The sequence below is a fragment of the Daucus carota genome, chromosome 5 (assembly GCF_001625215.2).
Source record: "Daucus carota subsp. sativus chromosome 5, DH1 v3.0, whole genome shotgun sequence".
Classification (NCBI taxonomy): domain Eukaryota; kingdom Viridiplantae; phylum Streptophyta; class Magnoliopsida; order Apiales; family Apiaceae; genus Daucus; species Daucus carota.
The window spans coordinates 7,947,636-7,968,645 of NC_030385.2; the positions used below are offsets into that span (position 1 = coordinate 7,947,636).

Here is a 21,010-nt window from a genome sequence, read left to right on the forward strand (position 1 = left end):
TAAAAAATTTTCAGAAATATTCTCACATATAAGATATTATATATTTTTCATTAATAAAAAATAAAATATAATTTCTAATCAGTTATAGAATTGTATTTTAATAATATAAGTGTTATATCATTTTGTTGTTTATATCATATACATGTATACATTGAATTTTAATAATTGTTGATTCAATATAAACATGCATGATTTTAAAATATCCTAAATCTTATAAAATATGCATATTTGATTTTAATTTATAAGATTTAAAATCAAATTTTGTTTCTCATTTTGGAAATTTAAATTATGTGTAAGAAATCTATATTCTGCTATTAAAACTGAACCATTATAATTTTGGTTTGTATACGAGCGTGCAGACTTTATTAATTTATAAGCTTCATTAATATATAACATAATTTAATGATTCTTTTCCTTTTTACAATTAAAAATTATTTTAACATCTCGTTAAAAATATTTCTTCGAGCCAATTTTTGATTAATATTTTAATATATTTAACTATACGGACTTATCTAACATGTTAATTTTTTGTCAAAATCTCTTTTTTAAATGGAAGCCTAGAGGGGATGTGTATATGACACAATTTAAGGGTTTTGTAGATCTGGGATTTTGTAAGATGGTCTATAAATTGTGTCGATCTATATACGGATTGAAGCCTACCTTAAGGATGTTAAATGAATTATATTATATTATATTATGCTTTATTCATAAAAGGTTTTGATCGATCACTGATTTAATTATTACTGCTTGGGTAGCAATGACGTATTACTAGATGCCTTTAAAATAAGATATTATTTTCAGTGTGATAATAACCTAAATGGGTCACACAAAGAATGATTAGAGGAATATTTAATTTAAATTTGTAAATTAAATTATAATAATTCGAATCATTAATCGATTAACTAAATGTGACTTGATTAGTTTAATAATAATAAATTTGAGTTAGTTAACAAACCGAAATTAAGTTGTTGATTGATTAAGTAAGACTAAATCTATTATGAATAGGAATTTCGGGTATATTAAAACTCGAAATCATTTCAGAGTATTGATGTAGCTGAACGAAAAAAAATTAAGGTTTCAAGAGCCGCCTCTCATCCTTTGTCTTTGTCCTTTCCCAGTTAGTCGAGGGCTTCTACTAGTTTTTTTCGGTAGAAAACCCCGATCTTTTTGTTTTCTTTTGTTTTTATTAATTTTCTTTGAATAAAATCCATTTTTTTGGGTGTTCTTTGTCTCTACTTTTGGAGGGGTTGTTTTGTCTCTCCTTTTGAAATGTTTTGTTATGTTTTTGTTTAATTATGTTTGGAGTTGTTGGATGTTGGATCTTTTAAGAATGATTTTAGTGATATTTTTGGGGATTTGAAAAGACTGCGTCAAATTTGTCCTGGTTGTGGTAATTATTGTAAGAACTCACCATTCACAACCAAAGATTGTTCATCCATCAAGGGTTTACATTTTCAGCATGTCTATAGCTGGTATCCGGCATGTAGATAGTTGGGATGCCGCTCTTCCTATCTCAGCTTATGAAATTAGGGAATCTGAACACTGGTCTAATAATGACTTTTATGTGATAAGTCAATTATGATATATTTTGCTGCTTTGTGGGATGTTGGTGCAATTTGAATCGCTCAGAATATTTTTAATTTCATTTTTAGCTTTAAGAATTTTGAAATTATGTGTTATATGATTAGGAAACAAAACAACTAATTGTTTTCAGTATATTATTTGTTTTTCAATATGGTTGTATCGACAGTTGAGAGTTTGTCCCGACTGTATTTTATTTAGATCAATGAAAGTGCTTTTCTTTTTTTTCCTGGCAAAAAAAATCATTTCAGAGTTAAGAGTTTTTTTCTCTCTATATATAATATCTCATTAAGCCTAAATTAAGATTTACGTTTTATTTGATAAAACACAAAAAATTCTAGCAGCTTTGAGAGAGAGCAAGAAGACTCGGGTGCTAGTGTGCTACTACACGCTTATCCTCCATGAGATCGTTCGCTTGAATATCTGGATTATTTGGAGACGTGCGTTTCTGTACCCATGTCCAAAAAAAAGACACTGTTCCCAATTTTTGAAGTCCGACATTCAATTTTCGAGTCCGAATAATATAATTCTGAGAGACTAAGGGCTCTAATAAAATGCGAAACAGGTTTACACTTGTTGAGAACACATCAATCAGTAATGTACTGATGTGTTTTCCACTTATTAATTAATAAAAACTTTGATAACTAGCATGCTCAAATTATCTAGAATATTAGCAGTTTTGATATTGTACACATAATTTTAATTGTCAAAATTATATATTTTTATAAAATGCTTTTACATTTTTATTTTGTGAATAAAAATATCAATACTAAATTCTGAAAATCATTTTAAAAAAGTAATATTTAGAAATATACTCCGTTCCTTTTTAATTGTCATTTTTCTATTTTTGTTGGTCAAATTGACTAATTTTTGAGTAAATGTTATAAGTCACTCTTTCGTTATCTTAAAAAACTGAAAATGACAGCTTAAAGTAGATTGAAAATTATTTCCGGTAACATAATTTTTTTATTTTTTCACTTGATAAAATATTATTAAATCTCAGTTAAACTTTGATAAATTTGACCGGCACAAACCCAAAAGTGACAACTAAAAAGAACGGAAGGTGTAGCGTCTTCAGAAAGTTAAACACGAAAGTTATTTTTTTTTTTAAAAAAAAAAACACGAAAGTTATTTTTGTGAAGGGAGTACTTTTCTTGTAAATCAGTCAAACAGCCCTAATTTTCTAAACGATGTGCCTCGTTGTCATGCAAATCTTTTCAACTTGATTTTGATTTGTCAAAATTATATTTTTCAACCAGTACGAATTGGAGGGTGTAATGTTTTCCATCCGTTAAAAATAGAATAGAAAGCTGACCAAGAAAGCACACACTAGTAAGCGAAAGGAGCATCAAAATAAGTGATATATGTGGAAGGTATGCAATAGCCTTGGAAGGAGTCAAAGTCCGCACAAGTGTCCTGCATGTATATGATCCCATCTACTATCACAGATTCACAATTCATTCTTTAATATTAAAGTTTGGAAGGATAAATCGAGGCTGATTATATAACAATATCTAAAACTAAATATAATGCTATCGCACATAATGTCACAAAATAAAACATTATTGAATTCATCACGAAATGTCACTCTCACTTTGAAAATATCACTTTGGTCGAGAGATACAAACAACTGGTACAGAGATAAAAAAAAATATCGTGCAAGGGTGGATCTAGAACACAAATTTTAGTGGGATACCAAGCAAATTTTTGAAAAACACCTATATATTTTTAAATATTGTGCTTTTATAATTTTGCAAAATTTAAAATGATAAAAAAATAAAATTTAGGGGGGAACGTGTCCCCAATGACTCTTCCTATATCCGTCCCGCCCCTGACTTTAAGAAAATATTCCAACCACGTCCAAATTATTCAAAGAAAAATCTTTCAAAGAAATCGATCGTATGACCAATGGCAGGAGGCATGAGCCGTCGCAAGACATTTCTTTTTACATTGGAGCCCATATATTATCAAAAGATTAAGATTCTTAGCACTTAAATTAGAGTTTTGAGAGTCGATTTACAGAACTAGCCGTCGTCACTTCTCCATTCTTCACCTTCATTCCCTTCATCCATCAAATCGTCTTCGTTCTCCCATCTTCTCTTCTATTTATCAGTTATTTGTTTTCCAATAAAACCGAGATCAATCCTTTTTGGATAAATTTTTGTTCAGTACTTTGTTATCAAGGTTGTTATTCATGCCCATTTTTTTTGGAATGTCAATTTTTTATATTTTGATGTTTTCGTGTGGTTTATTGTGGGGTTCAATAATTTTTCTGAGAAGAATTTGTATGATATTTTGGACGATCTACAAGGCTCACATCAAATCTGGGACGGTGGTGAATATGACAAAAGCTCACCTTTCACAACAAAATTTTGTTCTTGTTTTGGCAGTATTTGTTACTCCAATATGAGTTGATGTAACTGATGGATCTGAACACTGGGCTACAGATGGTACTTATGTGAAGGTCAATTGTGATACTGCTAGTTTTATGATTGATGTTGATTGAATTGTTCGAGATTTCGTTATAAGACTTCCTAGATCAAAGAATTTAGATATTCCATGTGTAAAATAATTTGAAAACAAAACGACTATTTGTTTAGCTCGTTTTTTGTTTCACAATCAGGTTGTAGTTGAAAGTTTGGGGTCTTGTCCCGGCTGGATTTTAGTATTTTAATGTAATTTTCCATTCACGTCAAAAAAAAAACTATATATACACAGAATTAATTACTAAAAAAGAAAATATGAAATACACTCTCCGTCCTTTTTTAATTGTCACTTTTGGGATTGTGGCTGTCAAATTGACCAAAATTTGACTGAAATGTGACAACTAAAAAATACGGAGTGAATATAAACGATTACTTATTTTTATGCACAAACGCCACGGAAGAGACACATAAGTGGAGGGAATTCCGATCATGTGCCGCGACTTTTCGCATGGGCATACATTTCGGAGGAACAATATTCAACTTCCAAGTAAAAATTTAAAACTAAAAGGAGAAAGTGACCTAGATACGTATGAATTATGATTAAGGATCGTTTGAATGAGTTTAATAAATAGGGTATAAGTTAGAAACAAGTTAAAATTTATAAGTGATTTAAATGTTGGGAAATAAGTAGAAAAGAAAAAATAAAAAAAAAACGTTAGTATCCTCAGCTTCTTGTAAGTACTTATTGATTTTTTTACACAAATAATACAAATTGGAGTTTGAAATCGAACCCCGAACTATTTAAGAGGGCTCGACCGAGCCTGCTGATATTCGACTCAACGCGGCTCGATTACGCCCCAATTGGCATAGATGGTTATGGGCTGCCGCTAGTTCAAAGTCTCGGGTCAACATACACCCGGAGTCGCGACAAAAATTACATTTTTGAGACCCTGGTTAAGTAACATTTCGTGGTTTTTATGAGTTCATATATTTGAGTTTGGACTTCCATTCATAATTTCTTTTATTTTAGTGGTATATAATATATTTGATTATAAAATTTATTAGCTGTAGATACTCTTAAATATTATATTCATCTAGTTGTCAATATTTTCAAATTTTAAAACTTATTAATATCAGTAATTTCTTTTATTAATTATATTATAGTGTGATTTATAAAAATTGTTGTGAACATAATTTTTATATTGTTGGATTTCAAAATATTATAAAAATATTAAAAATAAAATAAAATATTTTTTCCCCAATTTTAAATAAGGCGGATTCAAGACTGCATGATATATTTGGATTAGTACACATTTGAATTTCGACGCTGAGCCGCAGATCACTTCTATTTTATAATATCCCTGACAGATGTCGGGAGTAAGTAAGAATTTGCACCCAGTATTTTCAAAAGCTTCAAATAAGTGATTAAGAAAGGTCGGGAACTATTGATTAGCGTTTTTAATAAAATATCATCACGTTAGTCAGGGGTGTTGGGCCGGATTTCAAACCCAGATTTTGGGTCTGTTTAGTCCATTTGTCTCTATAAAATTTTTATAATCATTTTTAATTTATAAGTGTGAAGTTTTAATTTTAATTATTTGCTTTAGTAGTTGATAGGTAGAACTAATCATTGTTTATTCCTCATTTGTTGATATATTTCACTTCACTTGTGCAGTTTACATAACTTAAAATATTTATAAATGATCATGTTAATATGTTGATAGAACAATTATATCATTAATTAATTGATCAACTAAATTCTATCAAAAAAATACAGTTTTGTTACACCTCATCATCCGCCGTTTTTTTTTTTTTTTAATGAGAATGAATCTTAACAAAAAAATCTGGGTAGTTCACCGTGATAATCCTTTCATTCAAGAAAACTTATCATCTAACCGTCGGACATACAAGATGACCGGGGAAATTTAGACAATAAAACTTTAATGTCCGAAAAAAAAAACCCTTCTTCTTCCAAGAATCCTGAGAATAAACAAAGAGAACAAGAAGAATATAAGTAGATATATATAACAAATATATATTATATAATATAGAAATAAAAAATAATATATCCAATAATAAATTATTATTGCATGAACTGATAAAAATATTCCCACAATTATGATAATTCATAATTAAGACAATTAAACTCTTAACTAAAACACAATTAATAAAATATTAATGCCTTCAGTTAAGACATAATTAACGCCTCAAATAAGAGGCAATTAACTCCCTCAATAAGGACACAATTTACGCCCTTAATTAAAAGGCACAATTAATGCCTCCATTAAAGCACAATTAAACGCCTTCCTTTCTGAAACCGGATTTCATAATGATCCCGAAACTGTTGTCGCCGCCGTCACCCTCGGTCGCCACCTTCGGCCACCACCCATGCCGCTATGCTATCTTTCTCATAATCTAAACAACAGTCACGATCTTCGGCGATTCGCACAAGTCACGATGAGCGATGATGGGGACGACACTCCGGCGAAGCCTCCGATTCCGACGCCGCACTCCGACGACGATCACCACTGGAGCAAGCGAAAGCGTAAGCAAATGAAACTAATCGACGAAGAAGACGAAGAAGAACAAAGTAATCGAGAATTTTATAACACTAATTTCATCCGCCGGTTATTTGATCAACACATACTACAAGTTTCATGTCATTGATTGATTAGCTAGTAGCTACAATTAAAATATCTAGCGAAAATTACACTAAGTATTTTGATTTATTACGACATATTCCTAACAATCATAGGTATTTTTTTAGGGAATTTTTCATGCATACTACTCTTTGAATCTTATATACAAATATACCACCCTCTCTAAAATCTTTCAAATATACTATCTTTTCAATCTTATTTTCAAAACTACTACCTCCACTAATTCACCTTTTATTCTTTATTACTTATCTCTCCTACTCTCTCATCTCACCCCCTCTCTCTCCAGGACACACACTAAACTCACGCACGCACCCAGCGACCACTACCCAACTAATCACATCCCTGACATTGCCACCGCTTCTCACTCCCCAATTTCTCCTCCGCTATCTCTTTGACCAGCCTTTGTCTTCCTCCCACACCATCACAGTTGCCTTCCGGCGACAGCTGCCTGCACACCCTTCACTTAGGGCTGAGCAGAAAACCGATTTAAAACCGAAACCGAACCGAAATCGGGAAAAATCGATCCGAAAATAACCGATCCGAAACCGAAACCGAAAAATTTAAAACCAAACCGATTTAAATGGTTGGGTTCCGGTTATACCTTCCAACCGAACCGATAAAAACCGAACCGAACCGATTATTAAAATAATAATTAAATAATAAATATTATATATATATAATATGTTAATAAATATATAATGTATATCATATTTAAAAATAAAAATGCTATTAGAATGTTTCTAACAAGTAACAACACATAAGTCTGTAATTTTCAGTTTATTAATAAGCTAGACGATTAGTCTGCTCTTCAGGTCAGAGCATTTGATTGTGTAAACTTCTGAGACTATTTCATAATACAGAAGCATCACCATAAGATTAAGAGTATATATATATATATATGAAATAAGAAAGGAGTTTCACTTTTGAGGTATTGATAGAACAGATTGCAGTGTAAGGTTTTTAGACTTCTGATGCATAATTTGATGAATCTTTAAGTGATCAAGGCCATCACCCCTATAATCAAAAATAATTAAGTACATCAGGAATTTGCTCTTGTTGTTCTGTTACAGCTTGAACTAGTCCATGAATAGGTATATATAGCTAATGCTCTTTGTAACACCCTTAAACCATAAAATCATTTTCATGCACTTCTAGCAAAATCATCTAATTTAACAATATTATGAAATATAATTTCCTGTATAAGTGGATAGTATCATCTTCAGCTATCGCTTGGCTATATTTTGATCTTTATCAGAACATAAAATCTCAACTACTTCAACAACATTTACCAAGCCACATAAATTTCAATACATTTCCATCATCCATATCCACCACACATACTCAGAATTTAAACATAAATATATCTTCATGATTTTCTTGCACACTCAGTAAGCCTAGAGTACATAAACACAATCTCTCAAACTACATTTATGTGCATCGGCTGATTGAGGAGTCTGGAGCATCCTGCTGGACCACCGTCTCTTAGGCACTATCTACAATCTCCACTGAGCACTCATACAAAAATACTCTACTAACTATTCATATCCTGGAAAAATGAGCGATTTCCATGAGTCGCAACTCAATGAATATACATCAACTTTAGTTTGCAAAAGATACTGAGATTGTCTGAAAATAACTTATAGCGTCTTTGTAAAATCTTCCAGAAAATAAAAGAAAGTAAGGTTCTCGAAACAATTGTAAGAAAATATTCATTTTAATATATATTTCCTGTTCGTATTTATGAGAGCAATTAATATCTTTCATTCATAATATTATCATCATCCCAAATTACACCAAGATATAACATCATCACATATATGTTTTACTTAATCATAAATCACTGACATATGTTAATCATATATGCCATGAAAGTATGAACTTGTATCTGTGCATGCATGCATCTCTGTTTCTCTTTCTTTTGCTATTGTGAACAGTTCACTGTATAATGCCCGTGTTTCCACATGTCCTCAAAGGATCCATGTGTGTATGGCCAGCTCCGTCTATGTCCGACTATGGAAATCGGCTCCGTCTATGTCCGACATAAGTCGGCCCCGTCTATGGCTGACATATAGTCTGCTCCGTAATTACCCGTAGGTTCCATATATAAAGGCGGCCATTACACAAGTGACTGTCACTTTGACTTTTTAATTTATCACTATCAAATGAATGTAGGGTGTGCATATGACCTGTTCTATATGCAGACTCTATGTTAATGTATCGTTCGTGAAATCACAGGTCAATACACATTCCATATATACATGTACTTTGATATATCATCACACTACATTGACATCAAAGAACTTCAGTCATGTATAGAATCACATAGTCAAATCAATATTCTAATATATCACTTTCAGCATATAAAAGCACGTAATTCACATATCACATAGATATAAGTAGTGTTGATGTATACTCACCTTACTTCAGCAACTCAATCACAGCTTCCTGTCCTTAAGGTTCTTCTGCACCTCTCTGTGCACCTATAAGGGACATAATTAATCATTAAGATCCTTTATAACTCTATATCATAGTGTGTGTACGTGTTACCTACCCTTAAAGTCCCTTCTGATCACTCTTTTTGTTAATCCTTTCATTTAAAAGAGATTTGGTACTAACTGTTTCTCGTCTCACGTATTGTTACTATTTATACCTTTGGGTTACGACATTTTTCACTTACAAACCATTCGAGTTTTTCTTATGAACCCAACTCGTATACCTCCCAATTTGTCCCTGGTATTTACTCAATTTATTCCATGATTTATATCATCTTTGAACTCGTCAAATTGTAACCTCAAAGTTCATTTCTTACGGGAACTAGTATTCTGCGCGTCCTGTACTAAAATGGACATAACTACTAAACCGTAAATCTGTTTTGCATGATTCAAGCGCTCACGCGATCTACTAACCAAACTCTATCCAGCCATACAAAGAACCCTCTTAAATTCGAAACTAAACTGTTCCGATGAACAGTAACAGCGGCTGTTATTTTAACTCGGCATGGTAACAGCTATAATTTTAACATTTCCATGATTAAACTCATGTTAATCATCAACCCAAACAATTATATAACCTCCAAATCACCATGTACTACTAATACCAGATCATCCTTTCAAACCCAATCAAGAACAACCACTTTACAAGCTTAAACAATAATCCAAACATGTAAACATGCTTATTATAACACCATAACCTCCTAGTAATTATCTTAGGATTTATAGAAATTCTTCCACCAAGAACATCACAATTCATAGCTGAAATTAATCTTATTATGAACACGTTAATGATTACAATAATAAGAAACATACCTCTTGAATTAGAGGTCTTGAAGGGATCTTTCCAACAAGCTATAGAACACGAAAATCCGAGCTAGAAATATTTTTCTATGAATTTTTCTTGAATTCTTTCTTAGTTTCTTTCTTATTTTCTTTCTTTTCTTCTCACTTGCTTCGGCCAAAACTTCAGACAAGCTGATGATGTTCTGAGTTTCATAAACTAAAATGAAGTTATCCTTAAGTATTTGCCACGTGCCAACTTCTGGATTAGCCAACATGATTCGAGAGAATTCCTGATCATTATCCCTTTAAGCTAATTATTTTTTTTTGAAATCTTAAATTAAATCTCCCTATTCTTGATCTCGTTGACGAATTCTGATGATATAATAATTCCTAATATATTATTTGGGAATTTTTGACTGTAAAATGAGCTCATTTGGAGTCCGGAAATTTTTCACTTTTTCTTAGGGATGTATCGGTCTGATATTTTTCCACTGATCCCTGTCCACTCTTAATCTCGAGATTTTTCTTCAAACTCAATATAGGAATGTTCTAGAGACTCCAAAGATCATAAACGTACTAACCTTCTCTTCAGTATTCCTTCTGAAATTCCGCTGGTTTAGTTTAAAGGTCATTTTGCAGTCCGGAAATCTTGGGTATCCGGCTCCTTTATTCCTTTTCATTTTAACTTCCTTGAGCTTCGTAAAATTTCCGAAAATTCATAAATGAGTTCCACAATTTATTTAGATACTCTATGAAAATTCTTGGCTCATTTTGTGTCTTTTCTATTTTCACCTATTTTCTAATAACTGGATTTTATAATCACAATTCGGTGCAAAATCATACAATTCTGACCGTACTTCTGTTCACTATTTCTCCGCTCTGGTAATTTATAAAATATCTACAAATTATTCTGAGACTTTTATTTTTACCCCTTCATGTCCATTCTCCTTTATAGGGTCACCTTACTATTCGCAAATTCCTTATAAATCCTAAAACAAAATATTTTTGTTAAATCTAAAAATCCCGAAAACTATTTTAATACATTCAAAAGTATTATATAAGCATTTGTTTGGGACCAGGGTGTGACAACTCTTCCCCCTTTAAAGAATTTTGTCCTCAAAATTCAAAAATGTACCTGGATTGTCGAATAGGTGAGGGTACTTGCTTCTCATATGCTCCTCTGTCTCCCATGTGGCTTCTTCCACTGCGTGGTTTCTCCATAGTACTTTGACTAGCGGTATTTCTCTATTCCTCAGTTGTTTGGTCTTGTGCTCTATTATCTTGATAGGTTCTTCAATGTAACTCAAATTGTCATTGATTTCTATCCCGGGGTCCTTCAAAACGTGTGTAGGATCTGACCTATATCTTCGTAACATGCTTACATGAAATACATCATGGATTTGAGAAAGTTCTGGGGGCAATGCTAATCTATAGGCAAGTGGTCCTATCTTCTCAATTATTTCATATGGTCCAATATACCTAGGACTCAACTTCCCTTTATTGCCGAATCTCATCACCCCTTTCCATGGTGATACTTTCAGAAATACTTTATCACCTACTTGATATTCCATCTCTCTTCTATTTTGGTCCACATAACTTTTCTGTCGATCTTGGGTAGCCTTCAGCTTTGCTTTTACAATGTTTACCTTATCTACTGCATTCTGGACAAGTTCTGGCCCTTCTAAAATGATAGTACCTTCTTTATCCCAGTACAAGGGACTTCTGCACTTCCGTCCATACAAGGCTTCATAAGGTGCCATTCCAATACTGCTATGGAAATGATTGTTGTAGGCGAATTCCATCAAAGCAATATATTCATCCCATGAACCTTTAAACTCAATCACACACGCTCTTAACATTTCCTCTAACGTTTGAATGGTTCTTTCAGATTGCCCATCAGTCTGAGGATGAAAGGCTGTACTAAAATTCAATCTTGTACCCATTGCTTCTTGTAAACTTTTCCAAAATCTAGAAGTAAATCTTGGATCTCTATCTGAAACAATGGATATTGGTACTCCATGTAATCGTACAATCTCATTCACATACCTTTGAGCTAAATGATCTAGTGTGCAACCCCAACTTATTGGTAGAAAATGAGCTGATTTGGTAAGTCGATCAACAATGATCCATATTGCATCATTTCCCTTCCTTGTCTTGGGTAAATTTGTTACAAAATCCATAGTGATCTTTTCCCACTTCCACTCAGGAATCGACAAAGGATGTAACTTCCCAGCTGGAGCTTGATGTTCCACTTTCACTTGTTGACACGTTAAACATTTGGCTGTAAACTCTGCCACATCTTTTTTCATTCCAGACCACCAATAATGAGATTTCATCGTGTTATACATTTTTGTTGCTCCGGGATGCATTGCATATGGAGCATTATGAGCTTCATCTAGTATTTCTCGTCGTAAGTCTTCATCATCAGGAACGCAAATTCTGTTTCCTAACATTAAAGTATCCTCATATAACGTGAACTGAGTTTCTTGACCTTGTCTTACTCTCTCGACTGCGTCTCTTAATTTAGGATCATTTATTTGTGCCTTCTGGATCCTTTCCTTCAACACTGGTCGGATATTTAGTGTAGCCAATAAAACTCCACAGGTGTCAACCTCTAACCCAATATTCATCTTTCTTAATTCAACTAAAGATGGGAACGTCGATCCTTGAAGATTTGCTACGCTACTACATTTCCGACTTAACGCGTCTGCCACTATATTGGCCTTTCCTGGGTGATATTCTAACGTACAATCATAATCCTTTAAAAGTTCCACCCATCTTCTTTGTCTCATATTCAACTCTTTCTGACTCATTAAATACTTTAGACTCTTATGGTCTGTAAAAATCTGAAATGTCTCCCCATATAAGTAATGCCTCCAAATTTTCAATGCAAAAACAATTGCTGCCAATTCTAGATCATGTACAGGATATGACTTCTCATGCGGTCTGAGCTGTCTTGAAGCATAGGCTATAACTTTTCCATGTTGCATAAGGACACATCCTAAGCCTTGTTGTGACGCATCACTATATACTACAAAACCACCTTGTCCTGATGGTGTAGTCAGCACTGGAGCAGATGTCAATCTTCGCTTTAATTCATCAAAACTTTGTTGAGCTTCTTCAGTCCATTGAAAAGGAACATTCTTTCTGAGTAATTTGGTCATTGGTCCGGCAATCTTGGAAAATCCTTCAACAAAACGTCTGTAATAACCAGCCATTCCTAGGAAACTCCTCACTTCTGTAACATTCTTGGGTACTTCCCAATTCCATATAGCCTCTATTTTCTTTGGGTCCACTTCAATTCCTTTACTAGAAATAACATGTCCTAGGAATAAGACATGGTCCAACCAAAACTCACATTTACTCAGCTTAGCATATAATTGGTTTTCTCTTAAGGTTTGTAAAGCTGTTCTTAAATGCTCTTCATGCTCAGATTTACTCTTTGAATATACCAATATGTCATCGATGAATACTATAACAAATTTATCCAGAAAAGGTTGAAACACTTTGTTCATAAGTGCCATAAACACAGCTGGAGCATTTGTTAACCCAAACGGCATAACTAGAAATTCAAAGTGACCATATCTAGTTCGGAAAGCAGTCTTCGGAATATCTTCCTTGGCAATCTTCAATTGATGATATCCTGACCTCAAATCAATCTTTGAAAACACTTGAGCCCCTTGTAATTGATCAAATAAGTCATCTATTCTTGGTAATGGATATTTGTTCTTAATTGTGACTTGATTTAATTTTCGGTAATCGATACATAGCCTCATAGTTCCATCCTTCTTTTTGACAAATAATACTGGCGCTCCCCATGGTGAAACACTTGGGCGGATAAAACCTTTTTCCAATAATTCTATCAACTGCTTCTTTAACTCTTTTAACTCTACGGGTGCCATTTGGTAAGGAGGAATAGAAATAGGGGTACTACCAGGAACTGTCTCAATACTAAATTCTATGTCTCTATCCGGCGTCATTCCTGGCAGATCATCTGGAAACACATCAGGGAATTCTCGAACTATCGGAATAGTCTCAAGTTTAGTTGAGCTAGTGTTCGGGTCTACCACGTGTGCTAAATACGCTTCACAGCCCTTTCTAATCATCTTAAAAGCACTCATAGCCGAAATTAAACAACTAAGTATCATCCTACGTTCTCCTTGAAATACGACTTTCCCTTGTCCTGGCGAGTCGATCATAACTTCTTTAGCGTAACAATCAACTTTAGCATGATGTCTTGCCAACCAATCCATGCCTAGTATGATATCAAACTCTTGAAAAGGCAATACTATCAAGTCTGCTTTTAATTCCATATTTCCTATTTCGATAGGACAGTCTCTATATATTTGATCTACTACTTCCACTTCCCCTAGTGGTGTATGAACATTTACTTTAAGATCTAGTATTTCATGACTTATATGCAAGTGAGATGTTATTTTAGATGATATGAATGAATGTGTTGAACCAGGGTCGATAAGAGCATACGCATCTAATTGATATAAGAGAACTTTACCCGTTATAACCTCAGGTGCAACTTCTGCCTCTCCTCTCGTTAATGCAAAAACTCGTGCCTGGGTTGGTGGATTTGAACTTTGAACCTGTGATCTTCCAATGCCTCCCCCAGTGCTACCTGTACCCTTCTTGCCTCTACCTCTTCCAAAAGATGTACCAACTCCTTTCACTTCTACATTCTGAACACTTGGTTCAGATACAGCCTGTACATTTTCCCTTTTGTTGGGACAGTCTCTAATGAAATGGCCTTGTTCCCCACACAAATAACATCCTCCCGTTTGAACTCTACATTGCCCAAAATGTTGCCTTCCACAAGTTTGACATGTAGGCTTCACCTGTACATTTGAACCTCGGCTAACAGTTGGATTTGATCGAGGGTTATTCAATCTCCCGCCTTGAGCTCCAGAAAAACCTCCTCTTGTAATAGATTTAGTGGGTGCACTAACATTTGGACGCTTCTTAGGCCTTCCACCAGCCTCTCCAGCAAATCTTGTTCCTTCTCTCTTTGACTTTGAGAAGAAAGCAGGCTTCTCTTTAATCAAGCGTTCAGCTCGAATCGCTGCAGCCCTCAAATCTGTATAACTCCTAAGTTCTCCAATAGTAATTTTACTCCTGATCTCGTACTTGAGACCTTCCTCAAAACGTCTACATTTATCCCTCTCAGTTGCCACCATTGACGAGGCATATCGGGACAATTGGGTGAACTTGACTTCGTACTCAGCTACCGTCATATTTCCTTGCTTCAAATTCAAAAACTCTCTTTGTTTTTCATCCCTATAGATCTCTGGCATATACTTATCCTTAAACTCTCGCTGAAAATCATCCCAAGTAAGTTTTGGTGGTTGAGCATCTGAGTCAGGAACAGTCTCCCACCAATCATAAGCGTCATCTTGGAGTAAGGATACTGCATAATCAAACTTCTCTTCGTCTCCGCAATGCATCATATTAAACACTCTCTTTGTCCTTTTTAACCATGACTCAGCTTCAGTCGGATCTACAGTACCATAGAAATCAGTCGCCCCTAGCTTCCTAAGTTCTTTATAATTCCGTTTAACTGGTGCATTCCTACGAACAACTTGGGGTTGTGACATAGCTTGCTGCTCAGGTACTGGCCTTTCTACTTCTACAGTGGCCTCATGCCTAGATTCTTGTGGAATAGGTATAGACTCCTCGTGTCTAGACTCATGTGGAGTATGGGATCCACTACCAGATGGTTGATGGTCAGCTGGACTCCTTTGTGCAGCCTGTTCATTGGATGCTCCTTCCATTGCCTTCTGCACATATAAACATATCTTAGATACTATATCACTCAAAAACCCTAACCGTACTTCTATGCCCTAGAGGTCATATCCCTGCTCTGATACCAACTAAATGTTACACCCTTAAACCATAAAATCATTTTCATGCACTTCTAGCAAAATCATCTAATTTAACAATATTATGAAATATAATTTCCTGTATAAGTGGATAGTATCATCTTCAGCTATCGCTTGGCTATATTTTGATCTTTATCAGAACATAAAATCTCAACTACTTCAACAACATTTACCAAGCCACATAAATTTCAATACATTTCCATCATCCATATCCACCACACATACTCAGAATTTAAACATAAATATATCTTCATGATTTTCTTGCACACTCAGTAAGCCTAGAGTACATAAACACAATCTCTCAAACTACATTTATGTGCATCGGCTGATGGAGGAGTCTGGAGCATCCTGCTGGACCACCGTCTCTTAGGCACTATCTACAATCTCCACTGAGCACTCATACAAAAATACTCTACTAACTATTCATATCCTGGAAAAATGAGCGATTTCCATGAGTCGCAACTCAATGAATATACATCAACTTTAGTTTGCAAAAGATACTGAGATTGTCTGAAAATAACTTATAGCGTCTTTGTAAAATCTTCCAGAAAATAAAAGAAAGTAAGGTTCTCGAAACAATTGTAAGAAAATATTCATTTTAATATATATTTCCTGTTCGTATTTATGAGAGCAATTAATATCTTTCATTCATAATATTATCATCATCCCAAATTACACCAAGATATAACATCATCACATATATGTTTTACTTAATCATAAATCACTGACATATGTTAATCATATATGCCATGAAAGTATGAACTTGTATCTGTGCATGCATGCATCTCTGTTTCTCTTTCTTTTGCTATTGTGAACAGTTCACTGTATAATGCCCGTGTTTCCACATGTCCTCAAAGGATCCATGTGTGTATGGCCAGCTCCGTCTATGTCCGACTATGGAAATCGGCTCCGTCTATGTCCGACATAAGTCGGCCCCGTCTATGGCTGACATATAGTCTGCTCCGTAATTACCCGTAGGTTCCATATATAAAGGCGGCCATTACACAAGTGACTGTCACTTTGACTTTTTAATTTATCACTATCAAATGAATGTAGGGTGTGCATATGACCTGTTCTATATGCAGACTCTATGTTAATGTATCGTTCGTGAAATCACAGGTCAATACACATTCCATATATACATGTACTTTGATATATCATCACACTACATTGACATCAAAGAACTTCAGTCATGTATAGAATCACATAGTCAAATCAATATTCTAATATATCACTTTCAGCATATAAAAGCACGTAATTCACATATCACATAGATATAAGTAGTGTTGATGTATACTCACCTTACTTCAGCAACTCAATCACAGCTTCCTGTCCTTAAGGTTCTTCTGCACCTCTCTGTGCACCTATAAGGGACATAATTAATCATTAAGATCCTTTATAACTCTATATCATAGTGTGTGTACGTGTTACCTACCCTTAAAGTCCCTTCTGATCACTCTTTTTGTTAATCCTTTCATTTAAAAGAGATTTGGTACTAACTGTTTCTCGTCTCACGTATTGTTACTATTTATACCTTTGGGTTACGACATTTTTCACTTACAAACCATTCGAGTTTTTCTTATGAACCCAACTCGTATACCTCCCAATTTGTCCCTGGTATTTACTCAATTTATTCCATGATTTATATCATCTTTGAACTCGTCAAATTGTAACCTCAAAGTTCATTTCTTACGGGAACTAGTATTCTGCGCGTCCTGTACTAAAATGGACATAACTACTAAACCGTAAATCTGTTTTGCATGATTCAAGCGCTCACGCGATCTACTAACCAAACTCTATCCAGCCATACAAAGAACCCTCTTAAATTCGAAACTAAACTGTTCCGATGAACAGTAACAGCGGCTGTTATTTTAACTCGGCATGGTAACAGCTATAATTTTAACATTTCCATGATTAAACTCATGTTAATCATCAACCCAAACAATTATATAACCTCCAAATCACCATGTACTACTAATACCAGATCATCCTTTCAAACCCAATCAAGAACAACCACTTTACAAGCTTAAACAATAATCCAAACATGTAAACATGCTTATTATAACACCATAACCTCCTAGTAATTATCTTAGGATTTATAGAAATTCTTCCACCAAGAACATCACAATTCATAGCTGAAATTAATCTTATTATGAACACGTTAATGATTACAATAATAAGAAACATACCTCTTGAATTAGAGGTCTTGAAGGGATCTTTCCAACAAGCTATAGAACACGAAAATCCGAGCTAGAAATATTTTTCTATGAATTTTTCTTGAATTCTTTCTTAGTTTCTTTCTTATTTTCTTTCTTTTCTTCTCACTTGCTTCGGCCAAAACTTCAGACAAGCTGATGATGTTCTGAGTTTCATAAACTAAAATGAAGTTATCCTTAAGTATTTGCCACGTGCCAACTTCTGGATTAGCCAACATGATTCGAGAGAATTCCTGATCATTATCCCTTTAAGCTAATTTTTTTTTTTTTGAAATCTTAAATTAAATCTCCCTATTCTTGATCTCGTTGACGAATTCTGATGATATAATAATTCCTAATATATTATTTGGGAATTTTTGACTGTAAAATGAGCTCATTTGGAGTCCGGAAATTTTTCACTTTTTCTTAGGGATGTATCGGTCTGATATTTTTCCACTGATCCCTGTCCACTCTTAATCTCGAGATTTTTCTTCAAACTCAATATAGGAATGTTCTAGAGACTCCAAAGATCATAAACGTACTAACCTTCTCTTCAGTATTCCTTCTGAAATTCCGCTGGTTTAGTTTAAAGGTCATTTTGCAGTCCGGAAATCTTGGGTATCCGGCTCCTTTATTCCTTTTCATTTTAACTTCCTTGAGCTTCGTAAAATTTCCGAAAATTCATAAATGAGTTCCACAATTTATTTAGATACTCTATGAAAATTCTTGGCTCATTTTGTGTCTTTTCTATTTTCACCTATTTTCTAATAACTGGATTTTATAATCACAATTCGGTGCAAAATCATACAATTCTGACCGTACTTCTGTTCACTATTTCTCCGCTCTGGTAATTTATAAAATATCTACAAATTATTCTGAGACTTTTATTTTTACCCCTTCATGTCCATTCTCCTTTATAGGGTCACCTTACTATTCGCAAATTCCTTATAAATCCTAAAACAAAATATTTTTGTTAAATCTAAAAATCCCGAAAACTATTTTAATACATTCAAAAGTATTATATAAGCATTTGTTTGGGACCAGGGTGTGACACTCTTGCAGGTGCTTCCCTGGACGAGATAATAATTTGATTATTATTTTGGGATTGCTTGCATCAATTTGTGTCATTTGCATATTCTTTTTCGATATTATAGTTGCCGGTTTTGTAACCAAAACCGAGCCGAATACAACCGAACCGAGATTTTTAAACCGAAACCGAATCCGAACCGATGGTTGCGGTTTTCGATTTTAAAAACCGAAGATATATGGTTGCGGTTCCGGTTTTATCCCAAAACCGAGCCGAACCGGGCCATGCTCTCCCCTACGGCCTTCACGACCCCCCCGCCTCATTCAGCCCCTTCACCCCATTGCCTCTTCCTCACTTCCATCTCTTTCATTCAACCGTCGGTGACCAAACCATCAGTCGACCACCACCTCGAAATCCCGGCCTCCTGCTTTGAATTCTTCAGATTTATATGATATATATTTGAGGAACTCGACTTTCGACCTTGCCATGGAACAGAGATGTTGCATATCAACCTCTGGAATAAGAAGAAACTCTACAGAAGTCTAATGTTGTCTAACGTGTGGATTTAATTTAATTGATTTTGAATTTTGAGTTGCTTTTAAGTTGTTATCTAGGTTGTTGTTTTAGTTACTTTTTGGGTTGTAATGTTTGGCCCGCAGGAGTTATTTTTCTGTTTTGCAACCGGCTGCAACTTATTATGCAAACAAATATAATTTTCAGTTTCTTTTTCATAATTGCATTTATGGTTACATGTGGTTGATAGCAGTCGTAGATGTGGTCACACCTACGAAAATACCGTATTTTTGTTTTCAGGAATATAGTATTTTTGCAATTTGTTTTAAAAAGTGATGGTATTTTCGCAAAAATTCTTTCAAACTAGGTTATGTATAAAAAAGGCCCTTTTTATTATTAATATATTTTGCAGATGGTAGTTTTCATTTTTATTTGTTTTTAGCTAATTGCAAAAATACTATATTTCTGAAAAATATCTAACCAAAGGTTTTTCCTTTGGTTAGGTATTTTTCTTTCTATTTTCGTCTTATGTTATTTATTGTTTCATCTTTTTATATTTTGTAAAATTACATAGATGTTGAGATTTTAATAATTATTAGTGATTTTCAATAATTAAAAGATCGCTCTTGTTTTTATGTTTCAGGGGTGAGGTGGAAGTAGCGTGGATTTAGAGTTTGAGATGTTTTATTTTGGACATTAAGTTTTATTGTCTAAACTTCCGGAGACATTTTTATGTCTTTCGATTAGATAATAAGTTTTTTGAATGAAAAAACATCTCGGAATATCGGTAGATCTCAATACGAGCAAGTGCATTTCTTGTAAAAAAAGAAGAAATTATTTTTTTTTTTATATTTGTATTTCTTCGAAAGGATATTACTTATTTTCTATATAAGAAAAAAGATATTACTTATTTTCTATCAGTTATTACATGATAAATTTTTCGTTTGGTCTTGGAGTATAAAACATTATAATATAGAATACTCATACTGGTATGTCTCTTATTATTTATATATTTCTAATGATTTATTTTTAAAATAATGTAGAAAAAAGGATAACTAAGAAATTATCAAAAATATTTAAATAAGCGACTACAAATCATCTTATATTCACTTAATATAGTTGAGTATATATTTTTATTTATTTATTATTTTTTTGTCAGGATATTTTTATTTATTATTTTCATTGTTTATCAAATTTTTCTCTTTTTGTATCACATAAACGCACGCGTTTCGTCCATCTAATTTGATTTTTTCACATATTTCAGCAAACATTGCAATGACATCTCGAAGAGGTTGCACGAAGAAGTTAGTAAACCAAAATAAGCACTTAAAGTTGTTCTTTAGCATATGAAATTAGCTCCTTCGTTATGACCACTTGTTTGTTCTATTTTTACTTTTATCGACCACCTGTTACTTTTCTTTTCACCTTTTCACACTTGCACCAGA

General features: G+C 33.8%; 1 long non-coding RNA gene across 1 annotated transcript; it reads right to left on the reverse strand.

Moving 5' to 3' along the window:
- Nucleotides 1-15,871: 15,871 nt before the first annotated feature.
- On the reverse strand, nt 15,872-19,072 carry LOC135152962 (uncharacterized). Its single transcript, XR_010292332.1, has 3 exons — nt 18,020-19,072; nt 17,132-17,194; nt 15,872-16,260 (listed from the first exon to the last, which is right to left on the reverse strand). It is a non-coding gene; the product is annotated as an uncharacterized LOC135152962 (long non-coding RNA).
- Nucleotides 19,073-21,010: the final 1,938 nt, after the last annotated feature.